Source organism: Anguilla rostrata, chromosome 16 (genome assembly GCF_018555375.3).
Source record: "Anguilla rostrata isolate EN2019 chromosome 16, ASM1855537v3, whole genome shotgun sequence".
NCBI lineage: Eukaryota > Metazoa > Chordata > Actinopteri > Anguilliformes > Anguillidae > Anguilla > Anguilla rostrata.
This window is the reverse complement of record NC_057948.1, coordinates 36,338,971-36,359,060: the sequence shown is the minus strand read 5'-3', so window position 1 is coordinate 36,359,060 and position 20,090 is coordinate 36,338,971. Positions and strand designations below refer to the sequence as shown.

The 20,090-nt window shown below is 45.8% G+C and overlaps 1 long non-coding RNA gene across 1 annotated transcript; it reads left to right on the top strand.

Annotated features, from left to right (window-relative positions):
* The first annotated feature begins 3,396 nt into the window (after window positions 1-3,396).
* On the top strand, window positions 3,397-19,479 carry LOC135242306 (uncharacterized). Its single transcript, XR_010326304.1, has 4 exons — window positions 3,397-3,653; window positions 3,761-3,953; window positions 7,705-7,816; window positions 19,181-19,479. It is a non-coding gene; the product is annotated as an uncharacterized LOC135242306 (long non-coding RNA).
* The last annotated feature ends 611 nt before the right edge of the window (window positions 19,480-20,090 follow it).

Here is a 20,090-nt window from a genome sequence, read left to right as displayed (position 1 = left end):
GGTTACAAAGAGCTCTACGCAGAACTGACATGTAAAATACATAATCAAAGATCAGATATGATTATAATCACAAAAACAACGCAGGAGAGACCTGTCGAAGTAGCCTGTGTTTGGGCCAAGAGGGTGACTCAGATCTAAGCCCCTCTCTTGCCTGTTGCTCACCAACGAGGGCGCACAAAGGTTAATATTTTAAATGCACTCGACTATTCATGGCAAGGTTTATCGGATTTAAGATCAATTAATCATCACAATCAGATTTTAATGCCGAATAATCCGTCTGGGGTGAGTTGTTCCGACGTGGCTGAGTGGGAAATGACAGAGTGGAGGGTAAATCTGTGTATTAAACATTACTGTCATCCACAGCCTATCATTAACGATGGGATAGTTCATTACTTACAGACGCTGTCCCAAGTATGTCATTTAATTAATGCAAACGAGAAGCTAAACGAACGTGTGACCTTGTGTCCTAATCAGAGGAAAGAGAACTCCGGCCTTCCCCCTGTCAGCTGGCTTTTTTTGGGGGTACATTCACAAGGATGGGGGGGTGGGGGGGTGAACTGAGTTAACCCTCGTGTTGTCTTCATGGTATGCATGCACCCTGTGTCCACAGGGTCAAAAATGACTCCCCCCTGAGCAGCCCCCATCTGAAAAAGCCTCCTCTTTAAATTTTAAACCATAAGTCAATATTATTCATGGATAAACGGCCTGTCACTCCTCAAAAAAACTGTGAATAACTGTTTCTGACTTCTCAGGCCAAAGACTTCTAAACCACTCATATTTACTACAAAACACACATCATAATTGATTTTTTTTTTCTGTAATAGATATGGTCTACTTCATTAACTTTGATTATGACATTTGATTTCATAAATGCAGGATTAAAAAGGCTCATGAGAAAATCTTTGTATCCTGATGCTGTAACGGTTTTATTGAGATATAAAAAAAGGCAATATTGAACTTTTTCTAATGGTACGGTCACCCCAGGAAAAGTCATAAAATTTCATGCTGAAAAAATTACATTTTTGTTCTCAGTGCTGCTAAACTCAGGACAGAGTTATTTTGACCCTCAGGACAACAGAAGGGATGAACAGGGAAGACTGGATGAGGAAGAGGAGGAAGACTCCGGTGTGGAGTGGGGTGACAACTGCCCTCAGCAAACTACAAGCTCCTTCCACTGAAAAGACTGCTGTTGGGCTATTTTAGTCCAGTGGTTCCCAGACCTGTCCTGAGGTATGCACAGCCAGATCTAGGGGATTAATGTGTTCCAACTAAAGCACCTCATGCAGCTAATCAACTGCTTGGTTAGCTTTAGCAGGTGTACTTCGGGTGGAACACATCAAATACCTGGATCCTGCTGGGGGTGCCCAACGAGGGTACTGGGAACTATTGCTCCAGTCACATGAGTTAGTGCACACTGCAAAAAAAAATGTCTGTTTTAAGTGTTTTAGTTTTGTAATGAGACTTAAAATCTTTTTTTTTTTTCTTCTCAAATAGAAAATATTACCTTGTTTGAAGTTACTGTTTGCTTGACAAGTGAAATTTTCTTACCCCTTTGGCAAATCTTGAAATGAGTCAAACTGTGTCACCTCATTGGCAGTATTTTTAACTTATCAAAAAAGTAAAAGAAATTTTAAGTGTAAATATGACTAACATACTTATTATTTGGCTCTTGCAGTGCACCTCCTGGTTTTATGTGCCTCTCCAAACACTGCCACACTTCCAATACACAACATATTTTTTGGAAAACACCAAATAACCAGGACGTTAATGGGGACCAAGTAGCCTGAAGGTATCAGTTACACAGACCTGAAGCTAGTACAGCAGTACCCTGAAAAGTCAGCATGTTAGCAGGATCCAGCAATCCCCCCCTCCTCCTCCTCCTCCTCCTCCCCAATTACATTTCTCCTAATTCCCCAATTTGGAATGTTCCCCTGCTTGTGGAATGTTCCATACTGCACTGTGACTCAGGTTGCCAGTGGCCCATGGACCTGAGTAGGGCTGCCCAACCTTGTTCCCGGAGATCTACCGTCCTGTAGGTTTTCATTTAAACCCTAATCTGGCTCACCTGACTCCTCCAATTAGCAGATTGATGAGATCTCTCGCTGTTGAGTGAGGTGTGGCTTTGTTAGGGTTGGACTGGAAACCTTCAGGATGGTAGACGGTAGAACTCCAGGACCAGGGTTGGGCAGGCGAGAGAGAGGCCACTCAGAAGGATCTGCATGAGGGAGTTTGCAGGGCTGCTGTTGGCTCTAGCAGTCATTTCTTCACCGTCTCGGTCCGTGAAGTAATGTGTGTCATTTTAAAGGTCAACAAACAATTTGCTTTTTTTTTTACAGTATGTTTAACATTTTCTCTTTGCTAAATAACAAAAGATGAGGGAATTTCAGTCATAATTTTTTTTTTTTGGGGTGGGGGGAGGTGGGGGTGCAGACTGACTATAGGGGGGTTACATGATTATTTCTGTATGTATTTGGGGGGGGGTTAATGTCAGGTTCTTTATATTTCATGCATATCTCCTGAAGGGGTGGGGGGGATGGGGGGGGGGGTTGTGGTTTGGGGTTGGATCCCCAACCTTTGGCTGTATCTCCGACTTCAGTTATATTTCATTCTGGCAAAAGTTGTGTTCCAACAGCATCACAGAGTCAGTTTCTGTTTGCTGCTTTCCCTCAAAGCAGGGTTCAAACCAAAGAGAAAGAGAGGGAGAGAGGGACAGAGAGAGAGAGAGAGAGAGATGGGGAGGGAAAACAAATCAAAAGAGAGGAAAAGTAAGCTGACTTTAGTTGAGGAATAAAAAGCCGGGTAGGGTATAATGCTGCACTTGTCAAACGGGAGTATAATTCTTCCTGCTGTGACAGACCCTGCACTGCTGCCGTTAAAAAAGAAGACAGCGCAATAAATAAATAAATAAACACGTAGCAGAAAGCACAGCTCGACAAAAGTGGAGAGAAACGAATAGCATTAAAAAAGTGCATCATTTCATTCCTTCCTTCTTTTTTTAAAGAGAGAGAGAGAGAGAGGAAGTGAGATGTATTGTCTCTGCTTATTAGAACTCCTGCTGCGCCGGGCGGGGGCTGTCAAAGCTTCAGAGTGTGACTGAAATAGATCCCAGTAAGGGGGGGGGGGGGGCAGGAGGGGGGGGGGGAGAGAAGAAACAAGACAATGTTGACAAGGGGCTTAGCGCTGATGGCAGAGACAGGTGGTCTGTTATCCAGAGGATGCAGGAGCCCGTCGTTAGTGAGGACCGCGCTGGCGTTCTCTCTGGGACAGCGTTTGGGTGCCTGCTCCCTCAGGAGGCATGCTGGGAGAGTTTTTACTTTCCTTCTTCTTTTTGGGGGGGGGGGGGGGGACAAAAGCAGCCCGAGAGTGGCACCGGAGGGGATGTGAAACAGAGGATTGTGGGCCTGGAAGCAAGAGATGACTGATAGCCTGTTGTTTGCTGTGCAGTTTGTGTTTCTTTAAAAATATATTTTTAGACATATATCTTAAACAGCCCCCATCCGCGCTGTTTGGGGATGACTTTTCAAATGTTCCTGGCAGGGTGCTTCCTTACTGTGGTGCTGAAACCGCGGGAAGCCATACGGATATTTTTGAGAGATGAACATCGCCTTTAAAAATACCTGTGTGCATATTCCAGTGTGATAAGAACTTCACAGGTGAGTGCTGCATTCACTTTCAGCTTTCCACGAGGAATTTTATAGAAAAGCAAAGGAGGCATTAATTGAAATGGCTGACATGACTGCTCTGAACTAATCTTTCTTAGGATCAGAAGCAGCAATGGAGAACTAATGGCTGACCTTGCTGAAGAACAGCACACCCAGTGGCCTGTTTTGGAACTGTTTCTGCAGTAAACTATCCCAGCAGCCTCAGCAGTAAACTATCCCAGAGGCCTCTGCATTCAGTCACAAGGGAAATGTGGATCACAATGGATCAGCATTTCTGAATCCAGAGCACAGGTAAGCCAATCCTCTTCACTGAAACAAGTGCTCTGTATCACAATCAATACATGTACAGCATCAGATCTTAAGAAATCTATTTACATGAGTTTTTATGAAACAGCTTTGTGGTTTATTTAAATAAATAGCGTTTGTTTTTAAACATGTATGTTGCTTGGTTCCTTATTTATTGTCGTGCAATCCCCAAAGCAGCAATCTGTGCTGTTTCCCCTACAAGGGGACACCATGTTTGAGTGTTTGCACACATGCATGTGTTCCCATGCACATAAGTGGGTTCTTGTGTTCAGCCTCATTTGTATATGTGTGTTTGCATGCGCGGTCTGTTTGCGGTTCGTTTCCAATGCGCGGTCTGTTTGTGCTTCGTTTCCAATGTGTGGTTCGCCTGCTTGTGTTTCTATGTGCGGTTTGCATGGCGTTGTTTACGAGGTTTTCATGCGTGCCTTTGCATGTGCTTCTTTGCAGGCACAGTTTGTTTCTATAGTTTTTAATGCGTGGTTTGTCTGTACAGTTTGTTTACATGGTTTGTTTGTGTGGTCTGTTTGTGCGTGTTTGTACGTGCGGTTTGCACGTGTGTGTTTGTATGTGCGGTTTGCATGCGCGGTTTGTATGTGTGTGTTTGCATGCACAGTTTGCATGCGCGGTTTGTATGCGTGTGTTCGCGCTGTGCTTCCTGTCCAGGTGAGCGCACTTGTCCGTCCGCGCCGTGCCACCGCTCTCTTCCTGCGGCCTTCCTTAACGGGAGCCAATCACAGCCGTGTTCTGCTGCTCGCCGTGGTTCGGGATAACAGGCTCCTGCGGAGAGCACACCTGATCTCCCTGGCACTCCGACGCCAGTCTGGATTCCAGTGGAACCCTGGCAGTGAAAAACCCTCAGTGTGTAAAACATAACTAAACACAAGCTGCAATTAGACTGGTCGTTATGGGAGAACACAGGGACTAAACCATGGCAAGGACAACGGTTTGCCCCCCTCCTCTCCTCTCCTCTCCTCACCATCCCCTCCTCTCCACCCCCCTCCCCTCCCCTCCTCCCCTCTTCTCCCCTCCTCTCCCCCTCCCCTCCCTCTCCCCTCCTCCTCTCCCTCTGCTCCCCCATCCCCTCCTCTCCTCCCCCCTCCTCTCCTCCCCCATCCCCTCCTTCCTCCCCCCTCTCCTCCTCTCCTCTCCTCTCCCCTTCTCCTCTTGTCTTTGCCAGAAAATTTTTGGCTTTACAGGTTTTTTTTTTTTGGTTTTTTTTTTTTCCCGGCATCGGGGCGATGATGTTGGGCCGCACGCAGAGCTGGCTCGGTGACCGCGTGTTCGCAGCGTGCGGAATGAAAATGAGAGGATTCCGCACACCTGTCCTCCATTACGGGGAGCCCAGACAGGCGGGAGACGGCGGGCACCGCCGCCCTTAAATCTTTAACACAGGCAAACAGCGGGCAGCGGGCAGCGGGCAGGCCTCCGCTCCTCTGCCTATCGCTCGCAGCGCTGTTTCTTGTTTTTCCTCTTTCACTCGATACCGTTTCATCTTCATAATTCATTATTCATTCCCGGTCTTGACAGGTTTGCTTAAAGGGAAGCTTCCTTTTTTTTTTTTTTTGCGCTATTCGGAGTCCTGACAAGATGTTTGTAGCAATTACCTTTTGTCGTGTTTTCATGGTATTTATTTTTATGTGACCTAATTCAAAATGCTTTCATATATGCAAGGACTGTAGCAGACACTTGTATCTATTTGTATAGATACATACATGGATATGGGTCGTGCTGTCCATTTTACAAACACAATTGTTGTATTTTTAAACGTTTTAATGGTAATTCATATGCTGTTTTAGCCTCTTAAAAGCTGTTTATTTTTGCTGTTTCTCCTTATTTCGAAGGTTTTGTCTTAAATCTGTTTAGTGACATTACTTGCCTATTTCTGTGACTTTGTTTCAGTCTTTTGTTTGTGGTAAAGATGCACACATTTGTTGTTTTCACCTTTCGAGAATATGGAAAGAGTAAACAGTCACATGCTAGATGCCTTTTCAATCTCCTCGTACATTTTGTTTCTTATGCGTAAACAAATTAAGTGTCAACTCTTGATAATTTTGCCACAAAATTGTCTTGGGAAATGTAACATGGTTGTAATGCATGTATCCAAGTAGAAAAATGCATATGGTTTTATGTAACCTAATGGGCTACTTTTGAACATTCAATATTGCTGGTGGATTCCATCATAAAGTGCTTCTGTCACACAGAGCTACAATTCAACAGAGAGAAAAATGTCCCCATTCTTACAGAAGAATGGAGTTGGACTCCCACTGTAGGTTCAAATATTCTTTTCATGTGTGTTCAAATGTATTTCTGATTCCTTCAAATCATTTGAAAGAAATGATTTGTCAAATAATACTTGCATGGACATGCCCGCAATACACACACACACACACAACGCAAAAGCACACACACACGAACGCACACACACATGCAAACGCGCACACACACACACAAACACACACACATGCACACACAAATACACACACACACAAACAAACGTACACATGCACAAACAAACACGCACACACACACACACACACACACACACACACACACACTTAAAATGAAGTGCTTCTACTTGCCAGGCGCAGTTTGAAATGAAGGTAGTGCCACAGGATAGAAAGCTTCTCTCTCAGAAATATAGTATATCTCACTACTATGAGCGCACTATACATTTCTGATATGGTAGTGCAGAGCTCTCTCCCAAAGCAATTCATTAGAATTACCTTTTCAGCAGAAAAAAAAAGGAATTTTAAGAATTAGTGTCTGCAAAATGATTACTCGGGATATTGAATCTTGCAGGACTCATAATTGGCCATTATTTCGATTCTCCACTCACCCAATAATTATTTAAATTGGTGAGTACATGTTTGGAACATGAACATCAGGCAGCAAATGGGTCCAAGTACGGGAGACCTAAGCAGAGGGGGTTTTTGGACAGCGCCATGCTGATCTGAAATGATTCACTTACCTGCCCAGCTGTATAAATAGATAATGTGTTAAGCACAAACTCGGCTAGCAGCTGCCATACAGAGGCACTGTACACCAAGTCCACAAATACCAACAGCGACCGGCTTTGCTTATGTGTTCATAAAACACAAGAATGACCTCTAGAACAATTTTTTTTTTTGTTAAAAGACATCAAACAAGCACACTGAAGATTTAACTAAGAATGTATTGATTTGGTGAAATCATATTTCATTGATGCCTTGGGTTTTTTTTTTGGAGAGGACCGGTGAAAACGATGGGTGCAGTGGCACCGTGCCCAATAAGGGGGCATATGCCTGCTCAGTTTTTAGAAAGGTGTGTGATTGAATTCTATTCTATACACCTTTTTTTCTGGTGGAGAGAGTGAGACCAGTCCAGGTAGAGGGAAAATGGCTGCCTGTCGGCCATCTTATTCCAAAATGGCTGATCCATGTTCATGGATCCTCGTGCCACTGTTATGTCATTATATTCTCATTCTTATTCAGCTACTAATCATATCACAGCTCATCAGGGCTATTTATATAAACAGCTGGCTTGTTGTTTTTGGCAGTTATTCAGCCCAGAGGAAGTAGGTGAATTTGTAAATCAGTGTAAACAGGTACACCTTAAGCTCGCAGTCCATTTTGAAGTGATTAAGCAAAATGTGTCCGGTTCGATAGCTGGTGTGTTTGTGTAACTCCGCAATCGCTCTTTAAAGTGCACGAGTGAAGACTGATGGACATCCTTTGTGATCTTTTATTTACGGTGGCAGAAGGAGAATACCTCTGGGCCAGAAAGCTACAAGCCGCGCCCACACAGACGTACCCAGTGAGAGAGAGAAGAAAGCAGAACCATCACTACACAAGATGGAGGACGCTCTACCGGTAAGTCCATGAACCTGGAAACAAAACAGTCCTTTCTCTGAACAGTCCTTTCTTTGTAGTGAACTGAGGTTTACCTCTGAGACCTGCTGTTCTATACGGAATCACAGATTTCATTGCCCAGAAATAAATAAAAGAACAGAAGAAGTATGGTCCCACTAGCAGTAGCAAGCAAATGCTACAGCTCAAACTGGTACATAAAAATGAGCAGTGTGCTGCTTCCAAAGCAAACGGCAAACAGCAGACTTTGTGCTGAGGAGGTCTGTACCTCATTATACTGTTTAGGGTCTGTCTCTGGAAAGGGCCTCTGGCCACCATAACAGGCTGTTCGTGATTGGATGATTTTTCTGACTTTCTTTGTTTGTACATTGTCCTCTGGTGTTCGCCTTCATAATAATAATAATAATAATAATATTCCAAACATAAGAATTCCTGGTATTTGGTCTTTTTCAGAGCACACTGAACCTTTCTGGCTCTGTTCTGCTCCAAAGTGCTCTTCCAAACTGATCAATAGCGATATTGAAATTGATACTGGAATTGATATTGATATTGAAATCAATACTGGAATTGAAATTGATATTGTATGGGCTCTGGTCTGCAGGCATCTCTTCCCCGTTGCCCATTTGCATAATCGCGTGGCAGCCACTCGCGCTCGTGATCGAACGCATTCTCCCGTAGTCCTGCTTCAGAAACGCTACAGAAAGCCACCTGGCTGTTTCTGTAGCCAAATCGATTCCCGCGCAGATTCCAGCGGTGGCTCCAGGCTCTGGGTCCAGGGCCTGCAGCGTGTGTCGCCTGAGCGATGCGCACAATGTGCAGCTCAGGAATTCCAACAGGCTAGAACATCCTACTGCACAGAACACTGAACTTTAAAGGGCCAGTGCACAATTATCCAGTGTTTAGTGCCCAGGTATAAGGGACCGGTTTAGAATTACTCAGTCTCACTGCCCAGGTGTAAGGGCGTGGAATGATCCAGTCTTGGTGCCCAGGTGTAAGGGACCGGTGTGGAATTCTTGGTGGCCAGGTAGATTCCGATATCTGATACATAATAACATATTGGTTGTGGGGTTCATTTCATATCTGAATGAATCATATTAAACTTCATGATTTTACAGAGACCGGTGAGCTCGCTCTTTTTCCGGCAGGGTGGGAGGGGGGGACAGATTTTCTTTGTTTTTCTCCTCCAGTGGGGTCAGTGTTTTTCTGGGAGATCCTCTGTGTTTAGAGTAGCCTGGTTGAGCAGTTAGAAATCTGTACATTAAAGAATACATGGAGGTCCGATCCATGTGGAAGGCATGGTCACCCTCCAGAACATCACTGTTCCACAGTTTGAAGTACTGTTTGTTTTTTTCCCCTGATCTCCTTGACAACCCAAAAAAACACCCCCCCCCCCCCCTCGGGACAGGCTGTGTACCAAGCAGTGGACTGCGTTCTGTTCAGCACACAGCTGACGGGTGCCCTGGGGCAAACGTGATATTTATTGAGTTATTTATTTCTTTTTGGCACCAGTCCTCCTCCTGAAGCGGAACAGAACAACGCTTTCACCACCATGCCAGCAGAGCTCTGAGACTTATTTACGATACGCAGCTTGCGATACGCAGTCAAAACCAGAGAGTTATAGTCCTGTGTTTTTTTATTTTATTTAATAATTTATTTTTCATAAAGTTGGCACCCAACATGGGGCCTGAGCTGCGTTTCTGAAGCTCACTTCCTGGTCTTGTTATGAGACGTTGCTCACTAGCGCCAGTGTGGTTGGCTCCAGGGGTGGCTGATAGGTGTTTCAGCCACCCCTTTCTATGTGAGTCAATGGCAACAACACGGTCAAAATACAAAGTCAAAATTTTTTTTCCACAAGGAAATGTAGTCGCAATAGGTGTCTCCCCGTATGCCATTTTGTTGAGTTATTGTGCTATTTGGACAAGTCGGTAATATTTTGTGGACGAATCAGTGACAGTTTGCATCACTACCGAATCACTTTATCTTATGTGCTTAGTGGACGACCCGACTTCATGTCCCTATTGCGCAATCTCTGGCTCCAATTTGTGCGACATGGCGACGCCCATGAACTACACTTCCCGGGCTTCAAAACCCTTTTCACCAAGCCCATGGAGAGTCAATGGGTGGCGTGACAGAGACTTTGTCCATACGTTTGTACAGTCTATGGGCCTGAGCTTATCCAGTTCCCACTCCAGTGGCTAATCACCAGAAATCGCACACATTCCTACACTAGGGATGGGCGATATATCGCAATGATAAATATAAAATACAATAACTTTCATAACCGCTGTGTGGCATATTGCCTTTCTTGTCACCTTTTTGTCTTTAATTATACCTGATGCGCTAGTAAACAACCAAACTTCAGAGACCACGTGACATGCTTCCGGAAAACGCTTCCGCCGCTGTTATCTGTTGGGTGGCCGTAAGACAGCCAATCAGCAGCAAGGCCTCGCAGCTGCATGTGTTTAAACAAAAACACATCACATGATCACGTGGAAGTTGTACGACCTTGGTGCTAATTGGCTGTCTTATCAACATCCAAGAGATAACACTTTTTTTTTTGGTTTGGTTGTTTAGTAACCACATCAGGTATAATTAAAGAGAAAAAATTGAAAGGAGAGGTAATGCACCATATGGTGGCTATAACCACTACTGAATTTGATCATTTTCATCACAATATGTTGCCCATCCCCACCCCACACGCACACACACGCACGCACACACGCGCGCACACACGCAGATACACACACTGATGTGTTGCGTGTGCATAAGACATTGGTTTTAAGGAAAGCTATATTTCTTTTCCTCATTGTGGATTTGATCAGTGTATTATTCTTGTGTGTGTGCGTGTGTTTATCTTTTTATTTTTAATACTTAATGTGGTGCTCTCGTGAAATGTTCCAGTTTCAAACATGGTGGCACAGAAGATGGCATCACAGATGCCTGCTCAGAAATGAGAAACTGTGTCAAAAGGAAAGTTGGTCTGTTCTTCGTTAGCACCACGGCTAACAGGCTATCATGTGCACTTGAGTGTACATCTGTCCACCAGTATCACTGGCATTTCTGCTCGCAGAATATTGTAAACTGGCACCGGACTCAAAAAATCACAGCAATTTAACCATTTAAATCCCACCGTCCAGCACTACTGCATCTGTGGAAAGATACAAATCTGTTATGTGATGTGTTGTACGTGACAAGCTGGTTTCGGGTCAGGTCTCTGTGAAGCAGTTGGCTTATCTGCCTGAAGCTGAACCTTTAGACTGCACCTTACAGGGACACATGGTTTTGTGCAGGACCCAAATTGTGACACTCGGGTATTTTTTCGATGTGATTATTTTATTATACTGGCCAGTTTATACACATATGACACACATACATGCATACATACATACGTGAACATATGGATATAAATACAAGATATAGCAAATATGACCCCAATCCTGAGGAAATGTGGCTTGTGTTCATGGGTGGGGCACAGCAGCGGTGGGATTTGAACCCGTGACCCACGGCAGGCGTGGGGCGGGTGGCGCTGGGATCGCCGCTCCTCGCGGTCCTGTGCGGCGGGGCGGAGTCGACCGGCTCGGCTCGGCACATATGCCGGTGATTTGTATCATAATTACATTCTGGAATCAATCAGAAGCCTGCTCCACCATCCACTCCACTCATTAATCCTCCGTGTCATTTATGTTTATCAATTAATCAATTAATCAATCAGACAATTAACAGCAATGCGTTTTCCTCCCGCGGGGATGGGTTCCAAACAGCCTCGTTCCACAGGCAGAGCTCGTGGCTGCTCCTCAAACACGTTTCCTGTTCTTCTAGTCATTTTTATTTGTGGGGTTTTTCCATTTTATTTATTTATTTATTTTTATTCCAGCCAATAAATATGTTGTCATAAAAAAAAAGAAGTGTGCGCAGAGGAGATCAGTGGTCCTTCCCGTGTTCGTTAGGAAGAGGGTGATTAGCTCTTTCCACACACTGTGCAAGATTAATTAGTTCTGTCTAATCATGTGGAGCAGAAGTGAAATTAATTCTTCCCTGGGATTCGCTCGGTGGTGGTTTGTCATGTATACACTCTCCAATAACATCACGGCTGAGAGCATTCCAGGAGAGGAACAGCCGTGAGGTGTGGCTGCGGGACTCTGCAGTGCATTATTGGTCATTTCCAGTTCGACCAACCCAGAAATCCTTTCTCTCTCTACTCAGTTGATGTCATACAAAGCATACAGGGCACTTTATTAATTAATTAATTAATTAAATAAATAAATGAATGAATGAATGAATTAATTAATTATTTGAAAATAAAAGCTAAACTGTCCCATCCAACTAATTATATTTTTACTGAGATATTTAATCTCACTATAAATGCATATTCCTTTCAAATACCTAGGTGTTGGCTTGAATAAAATTGCACGTTTATATCATATATTTAATCAATATAAAAAAAAGGTTCCCAAAGCCTAATTTCCATATTCACAACCAACAAACCTCTCACAGTTACCAAAATGTATTAAGACCTTTATTTAGTTTTAGTTTTCTAGGTCAATTCTTAAAACAGATCTCATAGAATGCTGCCTGAAGAATCATATACCATCACATGATTCCTGTCTGGTCTCTTTGCTACCAAAGAGCCTTCAAGATTCAGAGCAATTTCCTCCCCTGGACACAAAAATAACCTCACCCACTTACCTCTTGATAATTGTGCCAATCTTATGTCCATCACGCTACACTTGGGATGGCCAACCCCGATCCTCTTCAAAGGCGAGCCGCATTGGGATGTCCCAGATTCGCTGGGCTCGCGAGTGCCTGCACCCCCCCTCCAGGGTCGAGATCTCTCTGTGTGGCCCTCTGTTCCAGCCATCCCTGCCTCCCTGGGCCCATCACTGGAGCCTCATCGTCCTCCACCTTCACCGCGAAACACACAGAGAGACCTGCAGACGCAGATGCTAACTCGCTCAAAATGCTTCTGTCCTTCGGTCCAGCACCTCCCTGCTCCTTCACTTTTCATTGTGCATGTAGTATATACAGTACAGATGCACAACGCGTACATGCAGTCAGAGGCCACTTGATTTGGTTCACCTGCTTGTTGATCCAAATATCCTGCTCCTTCAAACAAAAAAACGTGCCTGCTGCTCGATATACAGTATAAAGCTAGTGGACATGGTGAAGAGGTTTAATTGTTGTTTGATGCTAGTGCCCAATGCCAATGCGCATTCTGAATGAACAAGGGAGTGGTCGTTTACAGATGCGGTTTACAGGTAATGGTGAGAATGTAAATAGAAAAGAAAATCATAATAATAACAGAGCTGGTGTCGGCCGAGACCAAACATCATAAATGGCGAGATATGTTTCATTTCATATCCACTGTGCTTGAGTACAGAGCCAAAACAAAAAATTGTGTTACTAATAATTGTGTCTTAATAATTTAGCACTGCACTGTACACACACAGAAACACAAGCAGACACGCGCACACACACACACACACACACACACACACACAATGAGCATTTGGACACCACAGACAGTCTGCGAGCTTTCCGCTTTTCCTGTAAAATATTGTTCAAATTCAAAGCCACTCTGTGCTTGAAAAATCAAACATTGTTTTTTGAACACAAATCCAGACTCATTTAGCCTGGCCCTGAAGGGCTCGAGTGCCTCGACGTTCCTGCTCTGCTTCAGTCTTCCACAAAAAATGTCCAAACAGCAGTAATAATCGCCTTAGCCAAGTCAGTTCAAAGGCCCAGTCAGAGAATTGTGGGTAGGCTTTCTCAAAAAGCCAAGAAGAGCAGGGTGCCGTCTCTCGTTCCACAACATTAGAAGCCCCTACTTTGAGAGGCATTTTGTTTCGTGTGAAGCGAGGTTGGCTGGTGGTTACGGTTTTTTTTCCCACCACCTGTGCACTCCTCTGAGACGGAGTTTGGCTAAGGAAGGCTTCGCACGCTGCTGCCAGACGATAGCGCCGAAGAAAATGCCAGACGAGGTTCAAGAGCGCTCAAAGTGTCGTCATTTCTTTAAAAATAATACTTGCTACTTTTGATCTAGCGGACCCAACACCCAGCAGAACACGTACATCATGTGTTCTACATCTAAACCAGTTCATGTCACATGCATGCTTAGTGTCCAGGGTGTGAGATGTGGTCTGCAACACTCGACAACAACAATAACAATGTCATCTCGATTTATTGACTAAAAGGATCAAAAAAAATCAGCCTTAGGATTTAGGACAGTAACACACAATAAAAGAAGAAGACCAAATACAGCTTGGATTTTTTTTTTATTCATGCTTCCAACCCTAAATAAAAAAAATAACCCTCAGGCCAGCTCAGAGGATGAAAAAATCTCACTCAGTTCACAAGGCCGTATCCGTAACGGCCTGTTCGCTTCCAGTTTCGGCTCAGAGTTTAAAATAAATAAATAAATAAAGAAATAACCGGGAGTGGGTTCTTCCCTTGGACCCTGACGGTAGCAGGAAGCGGGAAGGCAGACAGCAGGCTCATAGGCGTGCTCCAGTCTGCCTCCCGCCTCGGCGTCCACGCGGTGCTGTCACACGGTCTGTTTCTCCTCCGTGTGTTAGGCACAGCAGCTGTGTCTACACACAGTAGATTTTGATAAATACTGCGAGAGGAAGGAAGGAGAACATCTCTCCCTTTCTGTTTCCTTCCGTCACGAACCTCGCCTGTTAGTCACTCACCCTGCGTTCTGATCCCCTCCGCGCTCGATAACACCCCCCTCCCCACCGCCCCCGTCCTCGCTAACCATGCGTTCACTTGCTAAGCCCCCCCTGAACACGCTAACCCCACCTGTACCTGCCTACGCTCTCTTACCTCACCTGTGCTCGATAACCTTGTCTTTATTAAATAACCCTCAATAAATGTTTTTTTCTCATGGCAATTCTCCTCCCATAATTTGAGACAAATAAAATTAAATAAATTTTGTTCTACTAAAACCTCCTGTTTACTGACGCTCTCCGTGGTGATTTCTCTTGTCCGCAAGAGAGATTTGTAATTGTTAGCTATAGTTATTTTGCTATTTTTCCACTCTTAATGCCTCTACCAAATCTATCCCTCTCCCTGCCTCCCTTCCTCTCCAACCCACCTTCTCACACCTGCTCGATCTCTTCGTGGTGTGCTAAGTCACCCAGCTGGCTGGCTAGCTAGGTTTGTTGTATTACCCCTAGAGCACTATAGTTATCATTTCACTGTCGTTATTTCATTTTGTCTCATTATCCAGCCTCTGTTTGCATTGCAAGCGTGCTGAATTTACCGTGTGTATGTGCCCTTCCTGGATGCAAACACGTAGAGGATGAGGTCGAGAGTAACGTTATGGTCTCATTTTTTTTCTGTTTCCTAAGAATGATGCATTTCAGAAGAAATGAGTGGCGTTTTGAAAGGCTACACTGGCACGATCAGCACAAACACCCACTTGCGCGGTGACCATTTGCCAAAAACGGGCAGCTTTCAAAAGTATAACCAGAGACTTCTTGGCTTGGCCTAATTCCTGAAACTTGTTGCCGGGGCTGTTTGCCGGTTGGGGCTGCTCTTCGGGCTCACACATACAGGCTGTGTTGGCCGGTTGAGGCTGCTCTTCGGGCTCACACATACAGGCTGTGTTGGCCGGTTGAGGCTGCTCTTCGGGCTCACTCATACAGGCTGTGTTTGCCGGTTGGGGCTGCTCTTCGGGCTCACTCATACAGGCTGTGTTTGCCGGTTGGGGCTGCTCTTCGGGCTCACACATACAGGCTGTGTTTGCCGGTTGAGGCTGCTCTTCGGGCTCACACATATAGGCTGTGTTTGCCGTTTGGGGCTGCTCTTCGGGCTCACACATACAGGCTGTGTTTGCCGGTTGAGGCTGCTCTTCTGGCTCACACATACAGGCTGTGTTTGCCGTTTGGGGCTGCTCTTCGGGCTCACACATACAGGCTGTGTTTGCCGGTTGAGGCTGCTCTTCTGGCTCACACATACAGGCTGTGTTTGCCGTTTGGGGCTGCTCTTCGGGCTCACACATACAGGCTGTGTTTGCCGGTTGAGGCTGCTCTTCTGGCTCACACATACAGGCTGTGTTTGCCCCGTGGCACTCACAGCCATGGATCCCTCTGCCATTCTCGGTGGGTAGATGTTGCCACTCTAACCATCAGGGCTGCTCAACCCTGCTCCTGGAGATCTGCCATCCTGATGGGTTTTCATTTCAGCCCTAATTTGGCACCCCTGATTCTACTAATTAACAGCTCAACGAGATCACTGGCTGCTGAATGAAGTGCACTTCGCGTTTTATCCCCAGGAACAGGGTTGGCCATCACTGCTCTAGCTGTTGAATGAGGTGTACTTTGTTAGGGTTTGAGTGTAAACCTATAGGACGATAGATCTCCAGGTTCAGGGTTCGGCGGCCCTGTTCTAGCTGTTGAATGAGGTGTGGCTTTGTTAGGTTTGGAGTGAAGGCCTACAGGATGGTAGTTCTCCAGGAACAGGGTTGGCCAGCTATGGTGTACATTCAAACATAGCCAATGATGTGAACCATGAATGTTGTGTTGTGAAATACATGAGGGAACGCATTTGAAGCAGGTAAGTGCGCACCATTACACCTGTACCGGAGAGGGCTGAAACAAGTGGGTGTGGCCAGAATGGGGGGGGGGGGGGATGGGGGATGGGAGGGGTGAGGGGGGGTTAGTTAATCTCATGCAACAACAATAAAACAAACAAAAAAAACGCACAAATATTGTTACCATGCATCAATGCCAGGAAGTCTGTTAATTAGTTTTTGGCCCGAAGTCAACCCGATTAATCGTCACCAGGAAGTAATTTGGTTAATTGAGCGATGAGCTTTTGGAGTCGGATTTATATTCAATTTCTTTTTTCAGTGTTTCCTTATTGAATTACACACTTGATTTACGGGTGTATCACATATCCAGTTCAGGACTGACGTAGCCTACAGGGAAAATCAAATTCAGTAGCAGCAGAGACTCACTAATCATATTCACATGATTATGTACACACACATATAATGGGAAATGCAGCATACAACGCAATGGACCACAAACACATGCACACACACTAATTATGTCTCTCTTTCTCTCTGTCTCTCTCTCTATCTATCTCTCCTCCTCTCTATGTCTCTCTATCTCTCTGTATCTCTCTTTCTCTCTCAGAAACACAGACACACACACACACACAGACAATGTGTTCCAAGACTAATTGCCAATCCTGCATTTGTCACACGTACATCAGATGGCTATAGTTTAGCACAGTGCAAAATACATTCATGTAAAGATTATTACCCGGTGTGTTTAAAAAGTCCTGCACTGTTAAACCGAACTAACTTGGTGCCTTGACCACAGTCAGCCAGGCTTCAAGCTGGCCCCACAGTTGGGTTTGAGCTGGCCCGTCAGTTGGGTTTGAGCTGGCCCATCAGTTGGGTTTGTGCTGGCCCATCTGTTGGGTTTGAGCTGGCCCCTCAGTTGGGTTTGAGCTGGCCCATCAGTTGGGTTTGTGCTGGCCCATCTGTTGGGTTTGAGCTGGCCCATCAGTTGGGTTTGAGCTGGCCCATCAGTTGGGTTCAAGCTGGCCCCAGTTGGGTGAGCTCCATCAGTGGGTTGTTGGCCACTTTGGTCAGCGGCTATTGGAATTTGAGCTGGCCATCTTGTCAGTGCCTCGTGCGTAGGGTTGAATTATGCACCGTATGTACATTGGCCATTCACAGCCATAGAAAGCTTCAAAGTGCTTGGCCAGCATAGCCTGGAGGTAAGACACAAAGCAGGAGCTGGGGGGGGAGGGTGTTCCAATTGAGGTGTGAATGTGTGTGAGTGTGGGTCTGTATCTGTGTGTGTTTCAACAGGGATGGCCTGGCATTCTTCATATTCATATGATTCTGTATCTTAAATTGGTATATACACCTGCAGGCACTATGTTGGACATTCTAGGCAGGACATGCCAAAATTGAGCAGAAGTCAGTGTCACTGCTGACTTTAACTTGGTTTAACTATTGATTGATCTAGTGTCTCCACACTAGCTCACAAATATTCCCGTAATAACCAAAGCTGTCCCTCCCTAAAAGATCTTGACAAGCCTGGAGAAGAGTGGGTGTATAAAATATGCAGCTTTCTTTTAGTTAGCAGTCTGTTTGGGCAACTTGGCAAGAAGTCAGTTTGTAGATATTAGCCAGAAGTGTGCATCTGAGTCCTGCATCTAGGTCTGGCAGTCTGCATGTCATCTCTGGCCTTCTATTCTGCTGTCTTTTGGTTTTTGAATTTTGGTCTTGGAGCAGTATTAGGAAGTATTTCACACGGCCTCTGAAGTTTGGATGTTTACTCCCTCATCAGGAATAGTTAAAGAGAAAAGAGAAGAGACACAAAAGACAGACAATATACCACATGGTGGCGATGATCGCTGTTGCATTCGATAATTATCGCTGCAGTATACCGCCCAGCCGTAGCCCCGCGGGGACTGGAAGAGGGCCCACTCTCTCCGGTCCACGGTTCTGGAAGCACAGGTGCATTCTGGGATTGGGGGGGTCAGAGTTGCATTGCGGCTGGTGTGTCGCTGCAGAGCTGAATGCTATGACTGTGCAGCATAAGAGGAGGACAGGGCTGTAAGACACATGCCCTACAGAAGGATAGAAAAACCTTCAGCTGTGGCAGAGATGGACAGAGGTCACAGCACCCTAGGCCAAGGCCCCCCCCCCTAATGTGGGCTGACCGCCAGACGAGGCTAAACCCGAACGAGTCCCGCGCTTTATCCGCCTCAGTCTAACCCTAACCCTAACCCTAACCACTTCCTCCGCCTCAGTCTAACCCTAACCCTAACCACTTCTTCCGCCTCAGTCTTCACCACTTCCTCCGCCTCAGTCTAACCCTAACCCTAACCCTAACCACTTCCTCCGCCTCAGTCTAACCCTAACCCTAACCACTTCTTCCGCCTCAGTCTTCACCACTTCCTCCACCTCTGTCTTCACCACTTCCTCCGCCTCAGTCTTCACCACTTCCTCCACCTCAGTCTAACCCTAACCCTAACCACTTCTTCCGCCTCAGTCTTCACCACTTCCTCGCCTCAGTCTAACCCTAACCCTAACCCTAACCCTAACCACTTCCTCTGCCTCAGTCTTCACCACCTCCACCTCCTAACCTAACCACTTCCTCCGCCTCAGTCTTCACCACTTCCTCCGTCTCTGTCTTCACCACTTCCTCCGCCTCTGTCTTCACCACCCCCACATCGCTATAGCACCCCCCCCCCCACCCCCACCACCTGTCAAAAGCAGAAACTTGACGACCTTTCCCTTCCGGTAAACCACAGAAGTGTGAAATTAGCCGTACTTTGCCACGGTTATTATTCGTATCTAGCTGATCGGTTTCCTTTCTCTTCTCCATTCTTTTCCACCAGCGTTTGAAAATGAACCTCAGGGACGTGTCTGGTAGCACATACTGATCAGACGCCCTGTGATTGGCCCTTGGATGGCAAATGTCTGAAAGTACAGCGTGTCCATGGCAGCATGTTGCTCGGGGCCTTTTGGAGGCTATCGCCAAGGCTGTGACGTTGGGATCGCCCACGTCTGGGTGGACGGCTGTCCTTCGCTATGCTAAAAGACGTTCTGTTCGTTACACTTTCACACTCTTTTACGCTCGTTCAGGCCAGGCACGGAAACGCGGTGGAATAAATGAAGATTAAACTGGTGAAATAACGTGTCACCCTCGTTTCCTTCGCCCTTCTGTTCATTCTGCTCATCCTCTGCATCCTCTGCTCAACAGCAGAGCGGGTAATGTGGAGCATTATGCTCACTGGAGCATCTGCTCAGCCATGCACACCTGTGTGTGTGGGTGTGTGAGAGAGAAAGAGTGTGTGCGCGCGTGTGTGTGTGTGTGAGAGAGAGTGTACGTGTGTGAGTGTGTGTGTATGTGTAAGAGAGATGGTGTGTGTGTGTGTGTGTTTGTGTGCATGTGCGAAAGAGAAAGAGTGTGTGTGTGTGTGTGTGTGTACGCAGCCTCTCCCTATCCTTACACATTCTGCATGGAACAGTCTGGCTGTTAACTGACATATTCTCCACAGCACATTTGCTTAATTAAAGTGTAATTTTGTGCGGGGGGGGTGGGGTGGGGGGTGGTGGGGGGGGGGGGGTACTGCATTTAATGCGCTTAATCCTGCGCTCCTGCTCCAGAGTTTGGGAATAAACAGCTTGGAGAGGACAAATATGTTCCCCTCTTTGGAGTTCGGTCGGCTTGTCTGCCAAAAGAGCACTCCCTTTTACTCTTAATAACGTCTCCCTCCCTCCTGTGACCTCGCAGAGCAACCTGCC